Raw genomic sequence first — 13,174 nt, forward strand, 5'->3', positions numbered from 1 at the left:
AACAAATCTTTACTCCACACACTTCAGATAGAGTCCTAATATCCAGAGTATACAAAGAACTCAAAAAATTAGACAATAAGATAGCAAATAACCCAATCAACAAATGGGCCAAGGACCTGAACAGACACTTCTCAGAGGAGGACATACAATCAATCAATAAGTACATGAAAAAATGCTCACCATCGCTAGCAGTCAGAGAAATGCAAATCAAAACCACCCTAAGATACCATCTCACTCCAGTAAGATTGGCAGCCATCATGAAGTCCAACAACAACAAGTGCTGACGAGGATGTGGGGAAAAGGGTACACTTGTTCATTGTTGGTGGGACTGCAAATTGGTGCAGCCAATTTGGAAAGCAGTATGGAGACTTCTTGGAATGCTGGGAATGGAACCACCATTTGACCCAGCTATTCCCCTTCTCGGTCTATTCCCTAAAGACCTAATAAGAGCATGCTACAGGGACACTGCTACATAGATGTTCATAGCAGCACAATTCACGATAGCAAGATTGTGGAACCAACCTAGATGCCCTTCAATAGATGAATGGATAAAAAAATGTGGCATTTATACACAATGGAGTATTACTCTGCATTAAAAAATGACAAAATCATAGAATTTGGAGGGAAATGGATGGCATTAGAGCAGATTATGCTAAGTGAAGCTAGCCAATCCTTAAGAAACAAATGCCAAATGACTCCTTTGATATAAGGGGAGTAACCAAGGACATGGTAGGGACAAAGAGTTTGAGAAGAAGATTAACATTAAACAGGGAGGAGAGGTGGGAGGGAAAGGGAGTGAGTAGGGAAATCGCATGGAAATGGAAGGTGATCCTCGGGGTTATACAAAATTACATATAAGAGGAAAGGAGGGGTAAGAGAAGAATAATACAAGTGGAAGAAATGATTTACAGTAGAGGGGGTAGAGAGAGAAAAGGAGAGGGGAGGGGAGGGGAGGGGAGATAGTAGAGAATAGGATAGAAAGCAGAATACATCAGACACTAGAATGGCAATATGTAAATCAATGGAAGTGTAACTGATGTGATACAGCAATCTGTATTCGGGGTAAAATTGGGAGTTCATAACCCATTGGAATCAAACTGTGACATATGATATATTAAGAACTATGTAATGTTTTAAACGACCAACAATAAAAAAAATTAAAATTAAAAAAAAAAGAATGAAAGAGGAGGGAAACCCTTCTTAATTCATTCTGGGAGGCCAACATGACCCTGATATCAAAGCCACAGATGCTACAGGGAACTATTGACCAATACACCTTATGAACATCTATACAAAAATCGTCAACAAAATACTAGCCAACAAAATTCATTAGCCTACTAAACAGATGATACACCACAACCAAATGAAATTTATTTCTGTAATGCAAGAATGTTGAACTTTTAAATTCAATACATTGCAATGTACCACATTAATTGAACCAAGGATAAAACCACATGATCATCTCAATTGATGCAAAAAAAGATTGGACAAAATTCAGCAGTCTTTCATGTTAAAAACATTCAATAGATGAGGAGTAGAAGGATGTTTCCTCAACAGACACTGCAAACACCATACTCAATGGTGAAAAACTAAAAGTTTTCCTCTAAGATCAGGAATAGGTAAGAATGTGTGATTTTTCCATTTTCACTTTATCTAGCACTTGAAGTTCTAGTCAGAGTAATTATGCAAGGAAAAAAGAAAAGAAAAAAGAAAGGAAATAAAAGACACCCAAATTGGGAAGGAAGAAATAAAATTCCACTCTGTTCATGATTATGTGATCTTATGTATAAAATTCTTAAATATTTCAGCTGGATGTTGTGGCACATGCCTGTAATCTCAGCTTCTCTGGAGCTTAAAGCAGGAGGATTGAAAGTTCAAGGTCAGCCTCAGCAACTCTGTGTTCCTAGGTTGGTAGACAATATTGCTAAGATGTCAATATTACCTAAAGTGATTTACAAAGTCAAAGCAATTTCTACCAAAATTCAAAAAGTATTTTTTGTAGAGATAGAGAAATCCATCCTAAAATTCATATCTGAATGAATTCCAGATAGCCAAAAACAAGTTTGAAAAACCTGATTTTAGAACTTAACTACAGAGCTATAGTAAGCAAACAGTTGTGGTCCTGGCACAAAGACAGATGTGTATATCAATGGAATAGACTAGAGAGATGAGAAATAAACCCTCACACATATAATTAAATGATTACTGACTCAATTAGCAGGACCATCTGTTGGGGAAAGAGTTTTTTCAACTGTGGATAACTGGATATCCACATGCAAAAGAATGAACTTGGGGGGCTAGGGCTGAAGCTCAGTGGTAGAGCACTTGCCTAGCATGGGTGAGGCATTGGGTTCAATCCTCAGCAGCACATAAATAGTAAAATAAATAAAATCATGTTATAAAAGTATATTTTTTAAAAAAAGAATGAACTTGGATTTTACCTAGCACCATAAATAAGAATTAACTCAAAATGGCTCAAAGATCTAAAACATTTAATACTTAAAAAAAAGAAAGCAAAATCTTCATGATGTGGGGTTTGGCAATAACACCAAGACTATGACATCAAGGCATAAGCAACAAAGAGAAGATGGAAAAAGTGGACTTCATGAAAAAATTTAAATTTATTTATCAAGAGATCCTGTCAATAGAGTCAAAAGGTGACCCACAGAATGCAAAAAATATTGGCAAATATATATCTGATACGGGCCTAATATCCAGAATAGATAGAGAACTCCTAAAATGCAACAACAACAAAAAACAACCTGATTTTAAAATGGGCAAAAGATTTGCATAGTCATTTAGTCATACAGGATATACAAGTGGCCAGTAGGCATGGGAAAAGATGCTCAACACCGCTAATCATCTGGGAAATGCAAATCAAGACTACAATTATATGCTACTTCACAAATATTAGGATGGGCACTATCGAAATCAGAAAACAGGGGCTGGGGTTGTGACTCAGTGGCAGAGCACTTGCCTAGCATGTGTGAGGCACTGGGTTCGATTCTCAACACCATATATTATGAATAAATAAAATAAAAGTCCATCAACTAATATATATATATATATATATATATATATATATATATATATATATATATATATATATCAGTTTATGACTTGCTGGCAATGTGGAATGGCAGAGCTGCTATGGGGAACAGTATGGCCACTCAAAAAGTAAGAATTTCCATCAAACCAGCAGTTCCACTTTTAGGTATACACCCCATAAATTGAACACAGGATCTTAGGGAGGTAGATCATTCATGTTTATGACAGCATTATTCACAATAGCTAAAATGTAGAAGCAACCCAAGTGGTCATAGCACATTGCTGAGTTGCTGTGGCTGGCTTTGAATTCAAGAACCTCCTGTCTCAGCTTCCTGAGTTGCTGGGATTACAGGTGTTCGACAACAGCCAAGCAGGACTGAGAATCTTGACTCTGCCCCATCTACCCACCCCAACCCCAGCCCTCAGGCCTAATTATCCTGGGTGAGAAGAATGCAGAAGCATCTGAGCAGGAGAGTCCCTGGGTACCTCTAGTCTCAGACCACCTTATTCTAAGCACCTACAGATGGAGTTACTCCCTTCCCCCATCCATGATCCCTCTGGGGACATAATGGCACCCTTTTATATATAGTTCCAAATCCTTATGTCTGATCCAAACTTTCCCCATCTCCTCTAGTCCTCATCAGACCCTGTCTCCAATCTATTTGGCAGATTCAAGGTGGAACTAAGTAAACCACCAGTCTTTAAACTGGGGTACAGGGATCTCAGAGGGACTGGGGACTTCCAAAGAGCAGCTGGCACAGGTGGTTTCAAAGGGACTGATTTCAATATCCTCCTCTCCCTGGGGAGCTATTTTTTAAACTAGATCTCCCCCCAGGTTTACCTGGGCTCAAATCCTTTTTCCCATGTAAAGGCCTCAGGGCCTCAAACAATTCTAAGTACTGACTTGGAGATAAACCATTGCTCAAAGTACAGGGCAACCAATTTCAATTGGTTTCCATTTATTAACCTATGCAAAAATCAAACGATCAAATAGTCAACTGATAGGTCACTAGAAATAATTCTTATGAAAAAATCATTATGTGTTTTTTGGCATACACACAAAATAGACCTTGGGGAAATAAATCAAAGAATTAAATGATCTCATTGTAACAAAAATCCATTTATATGTCCTTTTTCATGTACATAAGGACCATCAATATTTATATCCACAGCAGTGAAAAGTAGGAATAAAACTGTCTCATTCTAGCAATAAGCAATAATATTCACTGGTTACCCTTATCCATTTCATTAATACATTTTGATAAAAGCTTGTTTTTGTGTTTAGTGCAACAAAGATTTATAACATATTTATAGTTGATCAATGAGTGCTAATAATAAGATGTGCTGAAATCCAGATATATTTTAATACTTTATAAACTTATGGTTATAAGGAGGTAAATAGATTCTGCAGATAGATAAAGGTATAGATTTATTTTGAAAAGAAAAATATATCTTAAAGAAATATGATAAGGTGATTAATGAGAAACATTCTAATAATTCGTGAACTGAAGTTCTCCATGGAGGCCCAGTTTTATTTATTTATTTATTTTTGGTACCAGAGATAGAACCCGGGGCACTTAACCACTGAGCCATATCTCTCGCCAACACGCCCCCCCCCCTTACTCCGCCCTGCCTTTTTGTATTTTATTTAGAGATAGGATCTTGCTGAGTTGCTTAGGACCTTGCAAAGTTGCTGAGGCTGCCTTTGAACTTACGATCCTCCTGCCTCAGCTTCTTGAGCCACTGGGATTATAGATGTGCACCTCCACATCTGGACCAAGGCCCAGTTTGTATTTGAGGAATTCCAAATTGCTGATTGATATATAAAGATCTCGAGGATAGATGGAGTAGATCAGGAAATCAAGGTTGTATTGGACTATCTTAGGTCCCTTTACAGTTGTTTCTGTCAGCCTCTGTGTCTGACCTAGCATTTTCTGTGACCACTGGATAACTGTATGCTAAGCTTGACAGAGCCCTGGCCTTTCCCAAACTAAACACTAGCAATGAGACATGTGAATTCTGATGGTTATTCCCCTTGGCTGTTTGAAAACCATATCTGAATCTTGTAGAAGATTCTTCTCCTTCTTTGTAGTATGCCTATTGGATGACTCCACCCACTTTGTTTTCTGCCTATAAAAGTTTGTGTAATCTCCTTTCTTATAGGAAACCTTGTCTTTCTAGGTAACATAAGTTGAGTTCTCTGGGGCATGGTCACTCAATTTTGGCTAAGAATAAATCATCCTCTTATTTCCTCAAAAGCAAAGTTATTTTTTGTTGACAAACACATAGGATAAAATTCTACAGGTAGGAAGTATATGGAAACGAAAATTCACATTAACAAAAATGTGTGAAATGTACATTTTCAAACAAGTAAGTCAATCTTTAAAAAACAAATACCAAATGACTCCTTTGATATAAGGGGTGTAAACAAGGACAGGGTAGGGACGAAGAGCTTGAGAAGAATATTTACAGTAAACAGGGATGAGAGGTGGGAGGGAAAGGGAGTGAGAAGGGAAATTGCATGGAAATGGAAGGCGATCCTCAGGGTTATACAAAATGTCATATAAGAGGTAAGGAGGGGTAAGTCAAGAGAATACAAATGGAAGACATGATTTACAGTAGAAGGGGTAGAGAGAGAAAAGGGGAGGGGAGGGGAGGGGAGGGGAGGGGGGATAGTAGACAATAGGACAGACAGCAGAATACATCAGACACTAGAAAGGCAATATGTCAATCAATGGAAGGGTAACTGATGTGATACAGCAATTTGTATACGGGGTAAAAGCGGGAGTTCATAATCCACTTGAATCAAACCGTGTAATATGATGTATTAAGAACTATGTAATGTTATGAACGACCAATAAAAAAAAAAAAAAAAAAAAAAAAAAAAAAAAAATAAAATAAAATTAATATTAATAATAACATTATTAGTATATCAATAAATATATTAATATTAATAATATTTAAAATAATATTATTAATAATAATCTGGTCCTGGGGATCTGGCTCAGTGGTAAAATGTCTGCCTGGCATGAATGAAGCCTTGGGCTCAATTCCTATCACCATAAATAGATAAATAAAGATATACAGCAGTGCTTCCTGCTTTGTCTACATTTGTGAGTAAATAAGCAAAAGAAAAAAATTTTCAAAAAAACTATCATGAACTAAGTTAAACCAACTTAACCAAATATACCTCACAAGTGATTTTCAGTAATTACCTATTAGGGTCTGTTAATAAGTCAAGATGGCGCCTGGCATTTTGCCAGAGGGAGTGGTTTGTGAAGTAACACCAGCGAGCCATTAAGTATGGAGATTCCTTATTGGTTGACTGCTGTATCTAGTTTATGTTAATTAAGATAAGCTGTGTGGAATGTATATATACCCCTCCTGTCCTACAATAAACGGCTCCCACTCCTGTTGCATCAACCTCACAAGTTCCTCGTCACCCCCCCCCACCCCCCCACCCCCCCCTCCCGTTAGTTTGCCCAGCCAGCCGGGCTGCAGCAATTACCCAAGATGTCTTTGTGTGTGTGTGTGTGTGTGTGTGTGTGTGTGAGAGAGAGAGAGAGAGAGAGAGAGAGAGAGAGAAAGAGAGAGAGACTGGGCATTGAATCCAAAGGTGGTTCACTACTGAACTACATCCCCAGCCCTTTTAGTTTTTATTTTGAGACAGGGTTTTGCTGAGGGCCATTACCAAGTAGGTATGACGCATCGTAATCCTTGCCAGTGTACCCCATGTTAAATGGACTTGCCTTGGAAATTTGTTGCGACCTTGCTTGTGTGTTTGAGAAAGGTGACCCTGCTCAATCACCAGGGTAGATCCAGGATTAGGGTGTATTCCTGCAGGAAGTATCCCCGTCCTTGGGTTTAGGGCGTGACAATAGGAGTTTTAGGGAAGTTAGAGGTTGAAGATTATTGCTGCTGGGATTAGGGTGTTCCTGCTGCTTGTTCCCGTTGAGTTCTCCTGAGATTCAAATGGGATTTGGAAAAAGCCTCGTGGGGTAGGATTTGGAGGCGGTGGCATATTGGAGAATGGCCCCTGAACATGTGTGGAGGCTGGTGTGAGATCCAGAATAAAGAATTGCTATTTGAACCTACAAAGCTGTGTGGTGGCCCATGATCTTGTGCCAAGCCGAGACATTGGCATCTGGCAGGGTTTCACTGGGCTTCTGAGGATCATACTAAGTTGTTGAGACTGCCTCCCAAGTCACTGGGATTACAGACTTGTGCCACCATGCCTAACCCAAAGATATCTTAATGTAACCAAAACCTCAGTACTCTACTATAATGTAACTGACCGTGCAAGTGAACATCTCAGATCAAATCCTATTAAATATATATAGACCTTTACTAAACATATTTTAAGAAACAGGCAGAGAGACATTCATGATGGCAGTTTAGAGGAAGTAGCTCCATGGCTCAGGATTCAAGAAGTGGTGGTACTGCTTCTCAGAGAAGTGGGGTGAAACAGGGAATCCACTGAAATTCAATAACGGACAAAGTCATTTAGAGATGCAAAAATTCAGGTACATTGAACAAAAACAAGAGAGTACATTGGATCCAGCCAGTCGGGGGAGCAGAAGTGGTGCTGGTTTACTGCAGAAGGGAATATTACAGAAACTCGGCAGACAAATTTGGTACAGAAAAACCTGTAGATCAGAAAAGTGCCTGAACTTAGGTGATCCAGAGACTGCACAGTGAACTGGTGTTTGAAAAGTGTCTGATTCTCAACTGGAAAACAGAGAGCTGAGACAGGAGCCATCCTATCTTTTTTTTTTTTTTTTTTTTAATTATTTCTGAGGAGGTCACACTGCAACTTGCAAGAGCCTGGGAGATTGTAGCAAATGTTGCCATATTATCCTAGCAAGCACCTATGTATGGCCTAGAGTGACCTAGGAGAGTGTGAGTGAAACAGTCACAGATAAGATTGAACTTGGGGAGTTTAAGTCAGAAATATGGAGAGGAATACAACTCTCTTTTCCTTTTAGTCTGACAACTTCTATGATGAGCTGAAGTTGTATTGGGAAACTGAACGGGTGGGCATGAATATACTCAGGAAGTAAGCCTAGGAAAGACATATTAGTGGGCAGCAGAGTATATGAGACTTGTGGAGGGTTGTCTCCCCTGCTCCCTAAGAAGAATTCTTGGGAAGCTCCTGAGACCCTGACTCCCAACAGAGATAGGTATCTGCCTAGCCCTACAGGTTTGTTATCTAATCTCTCCAGAGCAGATAATATCCAACAAAGTCCCTGAGGCCTGATTAGATCTAAGCTCCAAGTCACAGGAATTCCTCTCTGAGAACTCTGCAACAGCTCCACCCTGGGAATGCATTCACCTGGTCTCTTCGGACAAAACTCTAATCAACATTACTTCCCATTCCATCCTATTTTATACTGGTGAGAAGAGAAAATGAGAGCTATTTCTACCAGCTTCAGTTTTAATACACCCCAGCTGGGAGCTCAGTGAGCACTACAAAAAGAGGAAAAGGTTAACAACGCCCTGCCCTTGTTCTCTCTGAATATGTGGCCCACAAAGAAACAGAATGAATGACATAAGAAATGACCATTGACCCTGGTTGACAGTTGAACACCTCAGTGGAGACAGTTCTTTCATTTTTAATGCAGAATCTGTTTTTGTGTGTGTTTGTGTTCTTACAGTGCTGGTTGATTTGTGGGTATTTATTTATTTATCTATATGATTTGTATATGTATGTGTATACATATATACATATATACATATATATATCTTATTTTCTCATTTTTAGCATTTATTTATAATAGTTATTTTTCCTTGTCTTTTAAGAGTTACTGGTTTTTTTTTTAATTTGTATTTTTGATTTTGTTTCTCTTCTCTTTCTCTCCTTCCTTCTTTCACTAATAGCCATGTTCTCTTGTTTCTTTTTATCTCTCCCTTACTTTATTTTCTGCTTTCTTTTCCTTCTTTATAGTCATCACTTGCTACATCTCTTCTGCTTTCTCTCTGATCACATTTTGAACATTCTGAATTTTCTTTACTATCACATTTTATTTTCTCTTAATGAACTATATTTTTATCATCTTTTAAAACTATTTGGTTTCTATAACCACTGCCCCCACCATTCATATTGTTGCAGTTATTAGTACTGTAAATGGCATAGTTGACACCTGTTGTTTACTGCCAGATCTAGTTCATAGCTACTTATTGTTTTTGCTGTTGGCAATTGTTAACCCTGACATTCCTAGTTTTGTGGTAATTAGTATTATAGATGTCATCATAGGCACCAGATACTTATTTTAATGCTGTATATTGTTTGCTTCAGTTGTTGCTATCATTTGTTTCTCCCTTGTCTGAAGTGATGAGAATTGACAAGGACACTACAAGTTTTCAGGATAGAGTTTCTGCTCCTGAACTAAACCCAGGCAATAGACAGCACACGTTGTTCCACACACAAATTAGCCACACTCAAACTTCAGAGATACTGTAATACAAAGAATAGAACAGGGAAAACAAACTAATGATCAAGCTCCAAGTAGGAATGGCTAGGTGGTCCCTCAGGTCAACACATGGACATCCACTTCTATAGAAAAAAACACAATTAATAAAGAGCCTATAGATACCACACAGGTATCATAATCTAGATCATTCTAGGACATTTTAGTGAGAGAAGAGAAATCCATTCCAATGGATATGTAAAATCCAACAGGGGAATATAAGAAATATGAATAAACAAGGTAACTTGACACCTCCTAAAGCTCACAATTCAGCAACTGACTTCAAACATATTGAAGTGAATAAAATATCAGATAAAGAATTCAAAACAATGTTTATAAAAATGATCAATGCATTTCAGGAGAACATAAAAAATAACTGAATGAATTAAGGAAGTCAGTACAGGATATGAATGAGAAATTCAATAAGACGATAAGAATATTGAAAAAGAACCAAGAAGAAATCTTGGAAATTAAAGACACAGTAAATCAAGTAAAATGTTTAGTTGAAAGTCTCTCTAATAAAGTACACAATGCTGAAGACAGAATCTCAGAGCTAGAAGACAAAGTGGTTGATCTTAAACATTTAGATAGTAGTAAAGAAAAGAAATAACCATGATCAGAACTCTGTGACACCAATAAGACACCAAATTTAAGAACCACAGGAATTGAAGAGGGTTGTGAGATACAGGCTAATGGCATGTATAACCTTCTCAGTGAAGTAATAACAGGAAAATTTCCAAGCCTTGAGAATGCAGATACAGGATGCATTCAGAATCCCAAAGAAATAAGACCAAAAAAGAACCTCTTTATGACACATTATAATTAAAATGCTTTACATACAGAACAAGGATGGAATTTAAATGCTTCAAGAGAAAAATGTCAGGTCATATTTAAAGGCAATCCAATCCAAATTTCTCAACACAAAGTCTGAAATCTAGGAGAACTTGGAATGATTTGTTTCAACCCCTGAAAGAAAATAACTGTTAAACAAGATTGCTATATCCAGCAAAGCTATCCTTCAGAATTGAGAAAAATAAATTGAAATAAATAAATTCCAAGATGAGCAGAAACTAAAAGAATTCATGAATCCTAAACTGGCACAACAGAAAATACTTAAAGAAACACTTCAAACAGAAGAAATCAAAAACAAACCTTAGAGCTCACAAGTGGACACAATTTGTTTGAAAAGTAGGTAAGCAGATGAGAAACAGGACCAAATTAGCTTTAGAAATAAATCAAAATGGCAGAGATAAATAAACATCTGTCTTCAATAACACTTAACGTAAATGGTCTAAACCCTCCAATTAAGACTCAGGCTGGGGCTGGGGTCATAGCTCAGTGGTAGAGCACTTGCCTAGCATGTGTGAGGCAATGGGTTCAATTCTCAGCACTGCAAATAAATAAATAAATTACATTAAATTAAATAAAGGCCATTGAAAACTAAAAAAAAAAATTAAAAAGACATAGGCTGGGGCTGGGTTTGTAGCTCAGTCAGTGGAAGAGGGCTTGCCTAGCATGTGTGAGGCACTGTGTTTGATCCTCAGCACCACATATAAATAAATAAAAAATAAAGGTCCATCAACAACCAAAAAAGAAAAAAGACATATTCTGGCAGAATGGATTAAAAAAATAAAACCCAACTATATATTTTTTGTAAGAGGCTCACCTTACAGGAAAAGACAGTCACAGGCTGAAAGTGATAGGATGGAAATTAATATACCATGCAAATGGAGCCTGAAAACAAGCAGGAGTAGCTACTATCATATCCAAAAAAGCAGACTTCAAGCTAAAATTAATCAGAAAAATCAAAGAAGTTCACTTCATTCTGGGAACAGTCCTACAAGAAGATATAATGATAGTACTAAATATTCATGCCCCAAACACTGATGCACCTAATTGCATAAAATAGACACTACTCAAATTCAAGACTCATAACCCTATTACAATAGTACTAGGTGATTTTGACACACAAGGTAGGCCATTCAGACATAAACTCAGTGAAGACTCTTTGGACCTAAAAAAAATAGAAATCAAATGAACTTAATGAGATCTGTAGAATATTTCATTCAACGAGAGCCAAATATACTTTCTTCTCCAAAACAGACCATATTTTTCATCACAAAGCCACTCTTAGTAAATTTTTTTTAAAAATTCATATAATTCCTTGCATCTTATCTAATTATAATAATGCAATTAAATCAGAAATCGACACAAAAGCAAAACCCTACAGAAACTATATAAACATGAGGAGATTGAACAATACACTTTGGAATAATGAATGGATAATAGAAAAATCAGAAGAGAAATTTAAAAATTCTTGGAATCAAATGAGAGTAACATACCAGAACCTCTGGGACACTATAAAGGCAGTTCTAAGAGAAAAGTTTATAGCTATGAGTGTCTACATAACAAAAATCAAAAAGATCCAAAATAAACAACCCAATGATGCATCTCAAGGCCCTTATAAAATTAAGACAAACTAATTCCAAAACCAGTAGAAGGAAGGAAATAATGAAGACCAGAACTAAAATCAATGAACTTAAGAATTTAAAAATACAAATAATCAAGTAAATGAAGAGTTGGTTCTTTGGAAAGACAAACAAGCTTTTGGCCAAATTAACCAAAATAAAAAGAAAGAAAAGAAAACCAAAAATAATAAAATTAGAGATGAAAAAGGAAACATCACCACAGACATCACAGAAATCCAGAGAATCATTAGGGACTATTTTGAAAATGTCTACTCCAATACATTGGAAAACTTAGAAGGAATGGACACATTTCTGGACACATACAACATGTCAAAACTGAATCGAGAGGACAAAGAAAATCTAAATGGATCAATAACTAGCAATGATATAGAAACAATAATAAAAAGCCTTCCAAAGAAGAAAAACCCAGATGGATTTTCAGCTTAATTCTATTAGACCTTTAAAGGAGAATAATTTTAATACTCTTATTCTATAAATAGAAAGGTATGGAACACTTCCAAATTCATTCTATGAAGCCAGCATTTTCAACCCCAACCCATACAGATGAGACTAACTGGATTTAAAAGAGCTGGCTGCAACATTAAGCTAAGAAATCAGTGAAAATCATACAACACAGACATAAGTTTTTCAAATCAGGGCAGGATGGCTCTGTGACCTCAAGGGTCAGCTTCTACGCTGGAAAGAGATCTCTGGAAAAAGGAGCATAAGCTCCTTTTTCAAGAGAAAAATGTCAGGTCATATTTAAAGGCAATCCAATCCAAATTTTTCAACACAAAGTCTAAAATCCAGGAGAACTTGGAATGATTTGTTCCAAACCCTGAAAGAAAATAACTGGAAAACTTATAGTGGGGACATCAGAGAGGGATAAGGTTTCAAGGGTGGAATCTTGCTTCTTGATGTCTCATGGTAGCAGACTGACTGACATCTTGGCAAGTCACACCCATCAGGTGCTGTGTGGGATCTTAGGCAGAGCTAGAGGGGGAGGTGCACCTGCATCATGCATTCAATCCCTGACAGGGAGTTTGCAGTGCCAGGCTTATCCCCTCATTCCCTTGAACGGCTCATGACAAGCATCATGCTCGCACCAAAACCAGGCAAAGACACATCAAGGAAAGAAAATGGCAGATCAATTATCCCTGATTAACTTAGATGCAAAATCCTTAATAAAAC

This window comes from Urocitellus parryii, chromosome 1, assembly GCF_045843805.1.
Source record: "Urocitellus parryii isolate mUroPar1 chromosome 1, mUroPar1.hap1, whole genome shotgun sequence".
Taxonomy (NCBI): Eukaryota; Metazoa; Chordata; class Mammalia; order Rodentia; family Sciuridae; genus Urocitellus; species Urocitellus parryii.